Genomic DNA, 15799 nt, shown 5'->3' with positions numbered 1-15799 from the left:
GATTGCCTGGACAGAACCCCAGGGTGGAGAATGGAATGCCTTTAAGAGCCAGGTGGGCTTGGCAGACACGCTAGTCCAAGGTCACCCTTCCCCAGACCACCCACACACCCACCCCACCCTTGCTGTGCCCCAGTGCTAACTTTCTCTCTCCGATGACTTGTAGGAAGAATTTGAGTGTCCAGCTAAGGGAATGCCTAGCATCTGCAAAGGCAGAGTATAAGGATGTAACCAGGCTAACCGAGGGGAGCGGTGGGGAGACCCCTGCACCCTAATTCTTCCCCATCAGTGCATGCTAAACCCAAGGCCCTTTGGCCTCACCGCAGGAAGCAGGAGGAATGAGTGTTTTTGTTTTTATTTCCTGTGGCTAGACATGCAGGCAAGGTTGAGAGCATAACCCACAAAACACACCTCACATTTCCCCCATTGACTGCGGCCCACTCCCAGGCTTCCCAAGTCCTCAGTTCTCCATCCAAATTCATCCTGACTTCTGGAATCTCTGGAATGTATCTCTCTGCCCTCTGGGCAGGCCTTCCATTCCCATTTGGAAAGCCAACCCCCAACCTGCTTCACCATGGCTGCCCATCATTCAGATCTTGGCTCCAATGCCATTCCCTATGGAGCACGGTCCCTGACCCCTCAGGCCAGGCAGCTGTCAGGAACATACCCGCAGGCCTCTCCCTGTGGCATTTAGCATGGTTTCAAACCACACATGGATTCGTGTGTAGTGTCTCCCCCCCCCTAAGGCTGACCTGACCTGTTTGGGCTCAGCATTTCTCCAGCCTTGCTGGCACTTAATAGGTACTCAATAAATATTTGTAGAATGCATGAATGAAAGGGTCGATATGAGTTGTCCTTTTCCTCACACTCACCTGTGTAACCCTCCTTCATTGGGCAGTTCACTTGGAGTTGCTTGACTTTTCTGAGCTACAGGGCTGGGGGTGGCAAGGAACGACAGAGCAGCAGAGGAGGTTAGAGGCCCGTGGTGGGCCGTGAACATAAAGAACATGAAGGGGATCATGGGAAATGCAGAAATGACATTCAAGGGGTGACAGAGGAGGACGGGCCAGTGTAGAGGGGTGGGGGGCAGGAAGTTTGAGAAAAAAGAGGTGGGGAGTGAATGCAAAAGAGATATATGTGTGCCTTGGACAGGGCGCAGAGCGAGAAGGCTGAGTGGTAGGGCAGGGCTGAGCCTGGAGGTACCAGGAGGGGGAGGGGATGGTCACCGGGCACCGGGTGGGCAGAAGGCCCTGGGTGCTATGGGTGCCAATGGGAGCTGGTGCAGTCTTTTTGGAAGGCTATTTAATCAAATATTGAACAATAAAAAGCAGTTCCACTTTTGGGACTCGGAAATACTCATAACTTTGTGCCCTTGCACACGCGAGGAAGTTGTTGAACATTGCGACGTTGAGAAACCCGAGACAACCTAAGTGATGGCTCACCGGGAAGGCCCACATCATGGGACACTGTGCAGCCTCCACAGGCGTGAAGGCAGGGGGCCGATGGACCCAACTTGGAGATACCTTGGCACTTTAATTGAAGCAAAGCATGCTACAGAACCCCGGGATCCCACTTACAGTCCCGTTTACGTTTTTAAGACAAACTTCTCTGTGCCACACAACTATATTATGTTTGTGCAGAGAAAAAAGTCTGGGAGGATTTCCTGGTACCCTACTTCCTATGGAAAAAGGGATTCTGGCCCTCTTCCCTGTCCTTGGATATCACATGTGTCTCTTCTATAATAAAAAGGAAAAGGAAAGGCTGGCGGATGGGGCCATGCCAGCGGACTTTCGCCCGCCAGGGGCTCAGATTTATTAGAGCCAGGCCAGTTACGCAGGGAATCACAGATGGAAGGGCTGAGCAAGCCTTCTACAGACTGTGAAGATCCTTCCAGAAGTTTCCTAGTGAAGGGCAGTTTTGAGAGAGAATGCTGGCTGAAAGAAGAGGCAGGGTGGAGGGAAGGCTTCCACCCAGGAGGCAGGTGGAGCAGAGGGAGGCGGGAGCAGAAGTGACATAACAGGACCCTGGGAGAGACGCATGGCTGGGGGGGAAGGGTGGGGGTTGGGCAGAAAGGCCAGGGGGTCCCAAAGCCAAGGCAGAGGAATTACCCTAAACAAAAAAAGGCAAGGAGATCACAGGCGGTGTAAGGGGTATGGGCAGAGGACGTGAGGTGGGAGGAACTTGTGGTGGGTGGCACAAGTCTTTATCTGGACTAACCCTGGATATTGCCAACTGGAAGGGAGAGGGCTGGGCAAGGGGAGGCGGGCTGAGAGCCCTGGGTCCACACACTGACCACTGGGTAGCGGCGGAAGAGGAGGCTGCCGGCTGGTCTGCCCCACATTTGTAGAGTGGAAAACTCTGAAAGTGCTGCCTCCTTCTCCTAACAGAGGTCAAGCCCAAGGCTGGAGAAAGTGAAGGTCACCCTGTCCCAAGGCTGAAGACAGCTAAGGGATTTGAGGGCTTTATATGGGTTGGCAATGAACTAGAGAATGAACATGATGTAGAACCAGAGAGCTCAAGTCGGGAGGAGCAGCCACAGAAGCATTTCCAGAGAAGTGAGTCACTTAGGTGACATCAGGGGTCAAGGTTTGTCTGTGGGGATGGGTTGCAGGAATGGAGGAGGAGAGACAAATTTCCTTGGGGGTTGCTAAACTGTCTAGGTGGGGCCCTGTTGGGACGGTGATAGTCAGTGAGCTTAAGGCTAGTGTTGTCAGTTCATTCATTCAACAAATATTTATTGAGCACTTACTATGTGCCAGGCATTCCTCTATGCCCTCGCAGGGAGGAAGCCCACCGGGTTGCTGATAGATGAAGATGGGAAGAAGAGGGTCTTGTGGCATGTGTGTGGGGGGGGGGGGGCGCCAAGAGGAAAGGGTGAGGCTTCAAAGCCAGGAGGACACAGACCTTGGGGACCTTGCCTGAGGCTGGGGGGAGCCTGGGGTGGATAGGACAAAGAGCAGCCTCTCTCTTTTGGGAGAGTGGAAAGAGGAGCCAACGCCAGGGAAAAGCAGACTTTGGATGAAGCAGAAAGAGGATGGGAAGCCACATCCTCCACTCCCTTCTTGCAACCTTCCAGCCTTTGCAAACACCTTGGCTCTCACAGAATGGCCAGGGCTCCCAGGCAGGGGGTGGGCAAGGAGAGTGCAAGTCTTTCCTCAGACATCACGAGGCTCCATCCCTAGGACCGTGGCCTCTTCTCTGTGACCAGCGCCTCTTTCTCTCCTCCACCACGATGGGAAAGTGGAGAGAAACCAGAAGGTCCCAGAGGCCCCCCGGAGGAGCGGCGGTGGTGGGCGGGGAAGGGTCTGGGGGACATGGAGAAGCCAGAGGAGTTCCTGTGAGACAGGAGTCCATACACACAGAAGAGGGGGCCTGGGAGACCGTCATGCAGAGGGGAAAACGTGACCCCAAAAGGCTAGAGAGGCTCAGTGGGGTAGTCCCCAGACCTGTCCGGTTCCACTATGTCTTAGGTGATTCTGTTAGCCACTTTGATGGCTTCTTTTGTCCTCAGGCCACCTCAAGCATGGGGCCTGGGGTGGGAGGAGGATCTAGGGCAGTGGTGGGGTCATTGGTGCAGAAAGACCCAGAGGGAAGTGGGGGGTGGTGACCCAGGGACAGAGTCACCCCATGGATTCTTGGGAGGACGACTTTCCTTCCATCTCAATGCTCCCATAGATTGTCCCTTCCAGACTGAGCCCCACTTTCTAGGGTCACCTGCTCTTATGATGCCCCATTTCCACGTGACCTTGTCATTTGAATAGATCATCCTGGCCTTCAATTCCCCTCCCTGGGGGAGTGGGGGCAGGGCACCCCCAGGCACCCGCCACCTGCCCAGGAGCAGGACAGCACCAGCAAAGTCGTGCTCTCCTAGATTCCAAGTGAAGCTCTGAGGTGGGAGGCCTTGAACCTTTGGTTTCTCCTACCAGCCGGGAGGCCCTGCTCCAGTAGGCAGGAGGCTCTGAATCTGGAATCGTCTTTGTGGAATGGCAGGAGGTGGGGGTCACAGGAGGAATCCCCTAAGGAATATCTTTTTCCTCCTCTTGCCCTCAAAAGTCTTTGGGAGGCCCCAGGGCTGGGTGGTAACCTCGGTAAAAGGTGGACAGGTGGTTCCCTTTCTGGAGAAGGAAACAAAGCCAGCTGCTGGTGGCAGGGAGGGGGCAGAGGTGAGCAGGGAGCAGGGTGCAGGCGCTGGTGGAAAAGGGATGGGAAAGGAAGGGGTCTTGGGAGGGAGAGCTGCCCTTTCAATCTGTAGGCGGCCTCCTAGGAGCAGCAGTAGGTCATTCTAGAGGACAGTCACTGCAGTGGGAAAGCTTATCAGAGGGTCCAAGGTGGCCTGCGGGACACATAAGTCCGGGTGTGATCTGCTTCGGGGGTCAGTGGATGGGATGCTGAGTGCCCAGCTTCCCCCGCTGCTGGCCTCTGGGGGCAGCTCCTTCAGGAGAGGCGCCCCTCCCAGCTCCCGCCCCTCCTATCTCCAGTGACCCCTGGGGGTGGCAGGCGGTGGTCTCTATGCGGCCATGGTTCTCAGAATGGCCTCACGGCTCTGGGGCCTGGAGCCTGGACCATGAATGGGAACGTGGCACCACTACTTGCCCGACCACCTCTCCCTGACTCTGGGCTTGGCCTTGGTCGGGCCATTCCTGAGCCTTGGGCTCAGCTCATCACTGAGGCCATCGACAGCTGGTTGCTTGGAAACGGCCCTGGGTTCTACCCACCAGACCTCTTCACCACCCTTCCTTCTCCACACACAGGAAGAGCTCACAGGTGACAGTGCTGCACACCCTTCCCAGTGACTGGAAGAAATGCTGCCACCCGGTCTTGTGCCAGGGGACAGCAGTGCGGAAGGTGGCCCAGCAAAATCCAGTCTCCCCTGAGGCCCAGCTCCGCCTGGGCTGCTTGTCCCCACCCCAGGCCTCTTTCACCCCACTGTATTTTCAGCAGAGAAAACTCTCCAGAGAGACCCTACCTGCTCTCTTCAATGGGTCCTCTTGGCTGCGGTGACCTAGCCCTGGCATTGTGTGGTGTCACGAGCTGATTCACGGTCTCTGCTGACATTCCTGAAGGACTGGAGAGATGTTACGCACAGCCCTGCTCAGCCCTCCTCTCCTACAGCCACAGAGCTCCCTGGCACCCCACTCCAGGCGACACGTTGCTCAGTGTGGAATAACCGAGCAAGTCTGTGTCAGGAGTATGAACACCTCGCCTTCCATCCGGGGTCCGAGGAGTGTCTATCTTGCTTTCTGTGGGTGACCCCCTTTCCCTGGCCTCTTGTACTCAGGCCTGCCCAGACCTTTGTCCCTATCTCAAGGTCACGATGGAGACCAGGCCTGCCGCCCTCTGGGGGGTTTCCAATCTCATGTACCGCCTTCCCCAGGCTGACCCTTCTGCAACCTCTCTCTCTCTCTGGTCAGGAACTGACCACCGTTGAGTGTCACTGTTCCCTGTTGTGTACCATTTTCCCCATTTAAACAAATGGTATTAAATAAGTCAAGCTCCAGTGTGGCTCCTCGGGTCACCTCTGGTGACAGTTCTCCACTCAGCAACATCTATGTGACCAGCTCTGCTTTTGGTGATCTATTTCTCCCCCAACCCATGCAAGTTTTTGACACATCTTCTTTCTGTCTCAGATTTCTTCCTCCTTAAAACCTAGCCCAGGGACCTGCCTGTCAGTCTTTGTCCTAAGCCTCTCCCGACACACAGGGAAGTCACAGGGGCAGGGGCAGGCAGCTAGCTGGGACAGGCAGGCACTGATCTTCTCCAGAGAGGGTGTGCTTGGCAGTCCCTCCCGGCAATACAAAAGGAGGACCAACAAGGGGAAGGAATGTCACTGGGTCCTCCCAGTTGTACTTCCGGGTCACCATTGCAGTGTCAGTGACCCCCCCCTCCATCTTTCTTTTATTTCCCGGACAAAGATGCCCACTCACCCTGTTTCTGGTCCTTCTCACATTCTTCTCCAGGGCCTGTCCCCAGCGAGGTCCCCTGCCTGGTATTTTCCATTTGCTGTTTTTTTGCCTGTCCGCCCACCTCCTCCACCCTGCACAGGCCATGAGGTCCCATCTGACTGGGCCACCTCAGTGTCTTCCAGCCAGGCAAGAGGCACAGGCACCTCCAGGAGAATGAAGCCTGGGAGAGAGGTGTCCCCAGGGCTCTCCCTGCAGGATGGCGTGGACTGGCTGTGCCCTGGCGGGCAGTGGCAGCCCTGGCCTGGCTCCTCTCTCTGGGTCTCTTAGCCACATGCCCCACTGCTTTCAGGTCTTGTGTTTCATATTGCAGCACATCCTCAATCTTGCCACTGTAGAGTTGGATTGCTGAGCTTTGCTCAAACTACCTGGAGTGGTGGTGCTCCTGTCCCTCTCTGACTGGTACAGTCCTCGGTCCTCGTCTCCAGCATGCTTTCCTGACTTGCTAAATCCAGGTTTTCTCCTGATCAACCCCCAAACCTCCCACCTTGGGGGGCAGGATTCTGCTGTACCTCTTGGGGAGCATGCGAGGGGTCCCGCCCTGTGCAGTCAGGTACCATGGATGCCCTGAAGGAGGGGATGGCTCCTCCTCACGCAGGCCACCTGCCAAGGGTCTGGTGAGCTGTACATTGTAGTTTGTATTGTGAAAACACTTGGTTTATTTTTTCCATGTGAAATTCGAATATATTTCGATTCCAAAGGCTTCTGGCTGCCATTCCGAAGCTGTTCTGGGACTCTGATGGAGTTGGGAAGCCTGAAATACGGGGGAAAGTTGGGACTGGGCCACGGGAAAGGTGTGTGTGTGTGTGGGGGGGGGTTCCCGGCATTCAGTGTCATGCACAGAAGAGAAGGACCCAGAACTTAGGGCAGGTTGTTGTTTAAGGTGCAGGCTCAGGAAGGGAGGCAGGGAAGGAGGATGAAGGAAAGGGCAGAGGTGGAGACAGAGAGAGGGGTTAAGAAAGATTACTGTTGGGAAGCCAGGGCAAGAGCCTCAAGAGACCTAAAGGTTACGTGTTGAAGGCCTGAGCAGAATCCTGTGGACTTAGCGAGGCTGGTGGTGAGTTCAACCAGAGCTGCTTCAGGTGGCCAGTGGGACATGGGGCCTGGCCCATTAGCAGCCTGTGGGGAGGAGGCCTGGGCCAGGAGGGAGGGACTGAGGACTTTGGGATGGAAGGAAAAGACTAAGGGGCCAAGTCCTGGAGAGGTGGGGAACGTGAGGGTGTTGGGAGAGGCAGGCCCAGCCAGGGAGGCATCTTCTAATTGGCTAGTGGAGAAAGCTCGCAAGGGGCGAGGTAGCTGCTCAAAGTCAAGGAAAGTGCAGACAGGAGGAAATCGGGGCTTCCGGTGCTGCCCTGAGTGTGTGTTTGAGGCGGAGGTGCAGCCAGGGGGTTGCTCCCAGGTCGGGGCTTTGCAGGGAGGCTGTGACAGAGAGGTCATGGCCCAGAGGGGTAAAGGTGATGAGAGGAGCTCCAAGCAAGAAGTGTGAAGCCTGGACATTGAGACCCGGATGGGACTCTAGAACCCTCCATGAGATTGAAAAATGGGCAAAAAATGACTTTGTTTTTATTATCAGGAAAAAAAGAAAAAAGAAAAGTCATCTTCAAAAGAGTCAAATTTCCTGACCTGCCCAGTAACAGTCTAATGGATAAATACATTGTGGATGTCAATGCAGGGAATGCAGCCCGAAAACATCATGGAGCAAAAGAAGTCAGACGTAAAAGGGGGTGCATGTGATCTGCAATCCGTTAAAAAGGCAGGAGAAAGTGATCGGTGGGTTTAGAGTTCAGGAGAGTGACCACCCTCTGAGAGAGATCACCAGGAAAGGCTGGCACTCTTCAGCCTGCTGGTCTGGGTGCCAGTCGCCCGGCTCCATCTGGCTGCTGAAATGCACTGGCCTGAGCATCTATCACCGGTGCATGTTATCCTGTGTGTTTATTTTGCTTTTCATCAAAAGTGGACTTAACAAAACACAAACATGAAGCAATTCCACTGGATTTTAAGGCCAGCTGCTTCTGAGATCACTTCCAACAGATGCTGGACCTCCTTCTGGCCAGTCAGAAATGACAAGCTTCAAAGTGACACAGAGGCTTCCTGTCCCCTCTTAGACAAGGCAGCTTTTGCTTTTGTCCTCAGCTCCTGCCCCCACCATTCGGATGATCAGTGACACCACTCATACTAAGGACACGCCCTGTCTGGACATCTTTGTGCCTCTAGTCTGGTTCCCAGATGGGCTCTGCAAGCAAAGCCCAGCACAGGGGTGCTCACCCTAGGGACAGAGACCCAGCCCACTCAGTGGGGCATGCAGGGCCCACTGCCCTGGATCCATCCAGAGGGAGATACCTTTTTCTAATATGCTCAAAGGTGCCTATGGATTCAATGGCCCTGCTCGGGTTTTGGAGGTAAACATTCTTGAAGTCTTATAATGTCTGGGCCAGAAAAGCAGTCATCTGAGGGTTTAATGATAGTGTTACACTAACCATAGCAACAGCACCTGGGAATGAACCAACTGCTGTTCCAAGCACTTGTGGGGATATTAGCTGTGACCAGGGATGGGTCAAGATCTGGCAAGAAGGGCAGAAGCATCCCACCTGGCCAGGGTTCCTGGGCTTCCCCGGGAGCCAAGGTGGTGATGAGAGGGTTGATTGGAACAGCGTGGTCGCCTCTGTGTGTCATTGACAGAGTAGAGGGACATTTACACATTTGCAAAATGTGTATATCTGGGATCTGTGTGTCCCTGCCCTTGTTCTAGCTCTGGTGAACCCTCCTTTGCCCTAGAAAACCTTTAGTTCCTGCTTTTGATGCTTGTGAAGAACCCCTGGGGTGTAGGCGAGGAATGGAGGCCCCTCTCCAGCCCTCCCTCCCCCTCCGGGCAGGCTCTCTCCCCCTCCCGGCAGGAGACCCCAGGGGCTCTGCATTTAGCTGACTGTTGCATCCTAATTGTCACAGGTCTGGTCTTCTTGTCCTGCAGGACACGTCCCCCACCCCCACCCCCATTTTCAAATATTCTCCAAGGCTTCCCGTGGGTATTTTGCTCTTTAGACGGTTCCTTTTGATTTTTCGCCCCTTTCTAATGGCCCCGTGTCCTCGTCGTTTCTTTGCCTGAAAGTGAGTACTTGAGAGGGGCATATTTAGGCCCTTTTCTCTGCCACCAGAGCATTGAGTCTCATCATGTCAGCATTAAGAGCCCCAGGGCCTCCCCACAGTCCATCCCCTCCCACTCTGGGGTCTGTCACTTTGGAGAACAAGCCCAGTCGATCTGCCCTCTCTGTGGGTTTGAGAACGCTGGTTGGAGGAAGTCATCATTTATCTTAACCATAAGCCACACCTCAGCATCTCGTCCCTGATGAGGCAGCCTTCACAGGGGAGGTGTCCTTCATCCCCACGGGTGGCATTGCCATGGATGGGGATGACATAGTGAGCTCATTATCCAGAAAAGTGGCACAACTGGAAAAGGCAAAGTTCTAGAAGGTGTTGGGGACATTTCAGGGCAATTAGTAAAATGAGATGTGGATCCTGAAAACAAGAGCATTATGGTGGGGTTACGAGTGTTGGCGAACCCACGGGCAGGAGAAGGGACAGCCCTGGGGACAGCCCTCCTCTTCTCTGCCTTCCTATAGAATTTCCAGCCTGTCACGGCTCCTGCCATTGATCCGCTTCCACCCACTTCCACCGAGTCCCCTTTATGCCTGTAAAAAGTTACACACCAAAGATGTGACTTCATTTTTCTGCCACTTCCTCGGCCTGTCAGTTGTCAGATTAGGTGGGTAAATTTCGTGATTGCTCCAGTTTTTTTTTCAAAACCCTTTTTCACCAGTAGTCACAGGGTTGGTGCTAATCAGAATCTTCTACAGTTTGACGCTGAGTGGCATTCTCTCTTTTATTTTAGTGGGAAAACTGCCCTTGATTCCCTTTGAACCTCCCTCCCAGTGACCGAGAGCCATCTGTCCAACCCATGTGTTTGGTCTCAGAGGCCCTGCATGTCCCATGTCCTGCATGGGAACTGAGGATTTGAGGTGAGCAGCAGAGTCACAGGATGGACGTACGGGTGCTGAGAACCCACGTGGCCGGCACCGAGTGGGGCTCAGCCTGGAGCCGCCTGGGAGGAGGGCAAGAGAGGGCAAAGGCAAGCAAGCCCTTGGCCCTTGCCTTCTGTGGGTTTATCTGGAGTTTGGAGATTCTGGAGTGCAGGGGCTAAGGAGATGGGGAGAATGATGAAGAGAGACACAGCAGAGAGTCTGGCAGCAGAGGAGGCTGGCAGATGACAGCCACCCTTTGTGACCACACATGAGCACACTATTGGCAGCCAGGTTCTCACTGCCCTGCGCCTGGGGGCTTGTCTCCTGCTGTGCTCCTGCCCCTGCCTCCTCTCCCCACGTCCTGGATCGGTGCCTTGGAGAGTGCAGGGAGTGCTTGGGTCCTGCCTCTCCCGCCCTCCTGCGAGTCCCCACATCCAAATGCCTTTGGCTACGGTGGCTTTCCTCACTGGCATCCCCTTGCCCCCAGCAAAGTGTCCCCAGAAGTGCTAAGCCCTCAGCTGATGTGGACACACTGGCCAAACAAAGGAGCCCCCCCCACCCCCCCACCCCCCCCCCACCCCCCCGTCAGAAAGCCACAGAGCCAGCAGGACACAGAGCCTTGCTCCCTGCCCAGGGACTCATCCTATAGTATCATATAGTATCATTAAGGAGTGCTGTGGCAATTCTCGGTTTGGTCGTTCGTGTCTAGGAATCTGCAACTTCCCACTCCTTAGCATTCTCCGTCCTCTTGGAATCCTCCTCTTCCAGAGAACCTTCTTGGTCCACTCCCCTCCCCCAGGCCTCTGACCACACAGGCACTAATAGTCTTTTACTTAGCACCTTATTATGCTCCATGTAGGGCTTTTCCCCTGTTTTAATCACCTAGCATTCTTTGGGAATTCTTTTCTCTTTATAGCAAGATGACTCTGTGCCCTGACTTCATCCTGGGGACATAAATGAAGAGTTTCAGTGGCAGTCAAGGAAGCTGGCCCACTCGCCGCCTGCCTGCTTACAGAGTGGGGGCTGCTGGGCTCAGTATTAATGGGACTGAGTAAGTCTGGCACCTGCTAGAGATAGCGGTGACATTCACTCCACAGCTGATGACAGTGTGGGCATCTCAGCGGGGGGAGAAGAGATGATTTCTCCCAGGGGGGTGAAGGGGTTTGACCTGGTGCTTAGGACACTCAAGGGACCAGGGAAATGCCTAGGAGGCAGCTCAGGCCACCCAGGGGTGAGGGTGAGAGGACCAGAAGGGAAGGCCTGCTTGGGAAGAGTAGGGACATGAGAACTGGGCTGAAGAGACAGACCCAAGAGGTTTCCTGAGTCAGACCTTTTGTCCAAAGTGAGCAGGTTGGGCTTTGGAATCATCACCCTGCATTTGGGACCATGGGAACCCAGAATTCATCCTTGTCCCCAGCAGCCTGCCCAGAGGACGAGCTCGGGAGGGAATGGGGTACAGGCAGGGGAGGAGGGAGAGGTCTTCTGGGGCCTGGAACTGGGGTTCACAGCCAAGCTCAGGGAGCACCGAGAACAAGACATGGTCCAAGAGGCTAGCAAATACAAGCTGAATTCAACTGAACAATGCGGGGTCAACAGCTCATCCTCAGAATGTGCTTATATTTTATTTAGGAAGGGGATTGAACAGAGTGGGGAGTGGGGGAAGGGATTCATATATGATTTGAGCCAGGGATCTGTTTCCTCTGGCCTTACCTAGACCCCAGCAGTAATCCTGGTCTGAGTCCAGAGCAGCATTGAGGCTTGTGGTTGGTGATGGGTGGTTGGTGGTGGGTGGTGGGTGGTTGGTGGTGGGTGGTGGGTGCTGGGCGGGGTGCGGGGTGTGGGGAGAGCGGCAGCAAGCTCCCATCAGAGACCAGACAGACAGATGCCGTGTAGAGAGGCCTCCGAGGGGCCTCCACAGCCAGCAGTTTTCCCCTAGGGAGCCAGTGTCTGCTTCCCATCCATCGCTGCTCCCCTGGGACCTGCCTAGAGTCTCCCCCTCTTTTCCCGTGAGCTCCTATGTCCCTCTGACCGGAGGAGGTATAGATCAATTCCCAGAATGAAACCAACCGGCTGCTCCTGAAATGCCTTTTCTTCTTCTGTACACGACTGGCTGGTCCCCCTGTCTCCAGCTCAGCTCAGCTGCCCTCTTCCCCACCAGGGGACAGTCAGCCCCAGGCTCACAGCACGCCCTGCCCCGAGGGCCAACCCGGCGCCCTGCCCCCCTGTTTTCTTCATAGCACTTATCATTATCTGGATTTCTCTCATCCATCTCTATTCCCTTGCTGGTTGTCTGTCTCTCCTCCATAGAAAGTAAGCTCCATGCAGGCAGCACGAGGGTCCTTTTGGACCCTGGCTTTCCCCCAGTCTCTGAGATGGGGCCTGCAGAGATGGGGGCTCAATGAGTATTTGTTGAATGGATGAATGGGTGGATGATGAGATGGCGGAAGCACCGGGTCTCAAGAGGGATGAAGGGTCATATCCAACCTCCTTGATTCAGGACCCTCTGGCAGAGCCACCAGATGGGGACAGGGTTTGCTGGGCCCTGGTAAAGAGTACATTCGGGGCCTGGGCCAGGTGCTGCTCGCTCCCTGACAAATGGCAAGCTGAAAGATGGGCAGGTTGGGACGCAACTCCCATTTCATTTGAGCCTGAACCCCCAGAGGCGGGGAAAGAAGACACTTTTGTTCCTAGTAACCTCCCCCAAGCCTGGGCCTGCCCTTAAGGACAAAACAGTGGAGAGGGAGCCCCGACACACAGGAGGTGTCCCCATACTCTCTGACGGGAGATATAGTGCTACTCGGTGAGGCCATGGGGCTCTGGGGGACAGTGGCCAGTCCAGCAATGGGGTCCCCCCAAACGGGTACAGGAATAGGCCAGGTTATCCCACTTTGTCCTTGTCCTGGCATTTTGGGTGTTTGGTTTGGAGATTTGTCCCTGACCTCTTTCCAGCTTTCCCATGAGCAGTTCCCACCCAGTTTTCTAGCTAACTGTGCCATGTTACTGCCACATCAAAGTCCCCACAGAACGACGAGAGGTCCAAGGCAAGAAGGACTTAAAGACTCCCCTCCCCTGGCCCACGAGTTCCCACCACATCTAAGTTCAGAGGATAGGGGACAGCAGAGGCAGGGGTAGGCAGGGAAGCCCACAACTTTGCCTTGAAGGTGACATTTTTATTATAGATGGATGATAGCTTTCTGTTTTCTATGAGGTTCCTTCCCTCTTTCTATGTTCTTTAGGGAGTTTGAATCTTTAAGAGAGAAAATATTTAAGTCTGGGCAAGATGGACCTTAAGTTGACACTGGTGTGGGTGGGGACACTTGGGGTGGGAGCCCTTCTTGTACAAATCTGTTGGGTACAATTCCATGAAGGAGGGACGGGATGGCGGAGAGGTGACCTCTCATCCACCCTGGTGTTATCTTTGCCTAATGGAAGGTCCAGCCACACTCCACAATGTCTCCAAAGAGCATCCAAGTGTGAGACTCAGGGACCCTCCGGGGCTTGGCCTCTAGGGCCCAGGACATGGTGGATGGCATGGAATTGTGTCTGCAGCCCCACCCCCACCCCCAGACCACTGTCCCCTAGGAGCAAGGTGTCTAATGGGCTTTCTCTCCACATGGGCCCACCATGTCACTGCCATCTTCCTCCTCCTTGCCCCTGTCCCCTGTGTGTGTAACAGGGCTCTTGCTGATTGGGCCTCTTCCTGCAGCCTGGTCTGGGGTCTGTGCCCACACACTTCTTTCATGCTTGAGCTTGGAGGTCTCGGCCCCGCGTCCTCTTTCCTTCACAGCTGCAACCACCTGCCCTACCTTCTGAGGTTCCTTTCCCTGCCCCTCAGCAGGTGTCGCTGATAGGAGCTATGGCTCCCAGTCTCCTTGCCACCTCCCAGTCAAGCGGCAGGCAGGAGTGTGTCCCTGCCCATCTTAAATGCTTCTGTGCTGAGAACAGAGAAGGGGGTAACAGATAACATGTTCAAGAGACTCAAGAAATCGCAAAAAGTCGTCCTGAGCATTTCTCTCTGACCAACCAGAGAGGTCCGGGGCGGGGAGACCTCTAGTTGAATTCTTCGTGGGTCTGTATGCTCTGTCTTCACTTTGGATTTTCTTGAGTCTCCTGAAGGTCACCTGAGATCTAATTTGTCCTGAATATTGTATGTGGACTCACAAGCTGCAGGAAGTCAGGGGGGCTGGAAGGAGCCATGTTATCCAATTCAGGGAGCTCAGAAATCCCTACTGAGAGTGAAAGCTGGGCAGAGACCCAGAGATGGACGGAGGCAGTGACAGGATCCAAACAGCAGCCACTGAGCTGCCCAGGACCCTCATAGGTCAGAGAAGACCTGGTGAAGGGTCTTATGCAACCCTCAGTTGGGGAAGGAGAGGGGCTACCCCAGCAGGAATGCCCACATGAAAAGCTATCCAAGGAGGACCTCATCCTGTCTGATGGCCTGGTTCATGGGTGCCCCTGGGTGAGGGCAGTGAAATCTAAGCCAGGGTAACTGGCTGCAAATATTTTTAGGAATGTCATTTGGGTAAGGATCAGGGATTATTCGATTTGTCTGAGGTGCAACATCATTGCTGTTCTGGTCTCTAGGATACCTAGACTTTGGGAGTTAGATCAAATAATATGAAGGGGATGTCAGGGCTAAGTGCTGGGTCACCATAGCCACTGAAGCAGAAACCTGTCTGCAGTCCTTGGGATCTTGGCAGTTGCAGAAGGCAGAGGAGTATCAGTAGGAATTTGGGCCCCATGTTAGCAGAATGGGGGTGCAGAGAGAGGGCCAGGATGGCTCCCTACGAGAGACTGGTGTTAGGGCAGGACGGGGACTAAAGGGCTGTTCCTGGCTGAAGAACTTGGAAGTCTGGAAGAGGTGGTGGCAGGTCTCTGAATAAGACTGCCCATGGGTCCAGGCTCCTCTGGACCATGACCTGTCCTTGAACTCTGCCTGGATGACCAGATTTCTTGGTTTGCACCAGGGACTTTTCTACTAGCCTCAACTTCTTGGGGAGAGAAGATACACAGGAGCATGAATTAGGGGTGGTCGAGACAGGGTTTTGGCATCTTTCTGGACGAGGGTGGCATCAACCACCATGGAGGACCAGTCAGTTTCCATGTCAAAATGCCACTTGGGAGCAAGGGAACAAATTCAGGAATAAAAATCCATACAGAGAGGTGAGCTGACATTATGGCTCAGGCTGGAACATGTGAGCACTCCAAGTTATTCCAGAAAGAGTGAAAGAGGCAGTAGAGGTAAACAGAAGAGGTGACACCTCTGCCAATATCCCCGTCGCAATTCCAGGAGGCAGCAAACCTGGTTTTGGTTTTGAAAACAAAACAAAACAAAACTGCAGCTGAATTCCTGGACCGTCTTCAGAAGTGTGGAGGAACAGACCTGCTGAGCTGAAGTGTGGCATTTTGATGTAGTGAGGCCCAGGTAGGACAGGCGAGGGAAACTCCCTTTCCCCCAGGGCTCAGCTCCAGGACAGAAAGAGCTCTCAAGTCTGGTGAAGGCTGAGCAGCCTATTATGGTTTGGATCTGAAATGTCTCCCAAAAACTCATGTGTTGAAGGCTTGGTCCCCAACGCAGCTGCGTCGAGAGGTGGGGCTTTGGGGAGGTGATTGGATTGTGAGGGCTCTGACCTCATCCATGGACTAATCCATGGATTCAGAAGTGGTGGGCACTTTAGAAGGTGGGGCAGGTTGGAGGACATAGGTCATTTGGGACTTGCCCCTTGACAGGTAGTAGCTGGTCCCCCGAATCCTTTCTCTCTTTCTCTTTATTTCCTGGCTTCTGTGAGGCAGGGAACTTTCCTTTGTCGTGTGTCCCCGCCA

This window comes from Urocitellus parryii, chromosome 8, assembly GCF_045843805.1.
Source record: "Urocitellus parryii isolate mUroPar1 chromosome 8, mUroPar1.hap1, whole genome shotgun sequence".
NCBI classification, from domain to species: domain Eukaryota; kingdom Metazoa; phylum Chordata; class Mammalia; order Rodentia; family Sciuridae; genus Urocitellus; species Urocitellus parryii.
This window is presented reverse-complemented; position numbering follows the sequence as displayed.